This window comes from Oryx dammah, unplaced genomic scaffold (assembly GCF_014754425.2).
Source record: "Oryx dammah isolate SB20612 unplaced genomic scaffold, SCBI_Odam_1.1 HiC_scaffold_23, whole genome shotgun sequence".
Classification (NCBI taxonomy): Eukaryota; Metazoa; Chordata; class Mammalia; order Artiodactyla; family Bovidae; genus Oryx; species Oryx dammah.
In genome coordinates, this window is record NW_024070207.1 from 65,211,062 (window position 1) to 65,212,141 (window position 1,080).

General features: G+C 37.8%; 1 long non-coding RNA gene across 1 annotated transcript in view; it reads right to left on the reverse strand.

Annotated features, from left to right (window-relative positions):
- Positions 1 to 241: 241 nt before the first annotated feature.
- The window catches only part of LOC120881918, a 12,682-nt gene continuing 11,843 nt past the window's right edge, over positions 242 to 1,080 (reverse strand). The window contains exon 3 of the long non-coding RNA XR_005725359.1: positions 242 to 271. This is a non-coding gene — a long non-coding RNA (uncharacterized LOC120881918). The remainder of the gene's footprint in view (positions 272 to 1,080) is intronic.

Genomic DNA, 1,080 nt, shown 5'->3' on the forward strand with positions numbered 1-1,080 from the left:
AATCAGTCCTGAATATTCACTGGAAGCATTGATGCTGAAGCTGAAACTCCAATACTTTGGCCACCTGATGCAAAGTACTGACTCATAAGACCCTGATCCTGGGAAAGATTGAAAGCAGGAGGAGAAGGGGACGACAGAGGATGAGATGGCTGGATAGCATCACCAACTCGATGGACATGAGTTTGAGTGAACTCCGGGAGTTGGTGATGGACAGGGAGGCCTGGCGTGCTGCAATTCATGGGGTCACAAAGAGTCAGACATGACTGAGCGACTGAACTGAACTTAACTGATAGTTGAAACTTCCCTAACATGGGAAAGGAAATAGCCATCCAAGTCCAGGAAGCCCAGAGAGTCTCATACAGGCTAAACCCAAAGAGAACCATGCCAAGAAATAAATTAACCAAACTAATGAAAATGAAACACAAAGAAAACATATTAAAAGCAGCAAGAGAAAAGCAACAAATAATATACAAGGGGATCTCCATAAGGCTAACAGCTGATGCTTCAATAGAAACTCTGCAGGCCAGGAGGGAGTGGCAAGATATACTTAAAATAATGAGAAAAAAATAAAATAAAATAATGAGAGAAAAAAAATCTATAACCAAGATTACTGCATCCAGCAAGGATCTCATTCAGATTCAAAGGAAAAATAATAAGCTTTACAGATAAGAAAAAGTTAAAAGAATTCAGCCTTGCAACAAATTCTATAAGAACTTTTCTAGATAGGAAGCACAAAAGAAAGAAAAGGCCCACAAAAAAAAATCAAAAGAATAAAATTAATGGTAATAGGATCATATGCATTGATAATTACCTTAAAAATGATTCAATGCTTCATCCAAAAGACACAGATTGGCTGAATGGATAAAAAACAAGACCGTTATGCATACTGTCTAAAAGACACCCACTTCAGACCTAGGGACATATACAGAGTGAAAGTGAGGGGCTGGAAAAGTATTCCATGCAAATAGAAATCAAAAGAAAGCAGGAGTAGCAATACTCATATTCGATAAAATAGACTTTAAAACAAAGGCTGTGAAAAGAGACAAAGAAGGACACTACATAATGATCAAAGGATCAATC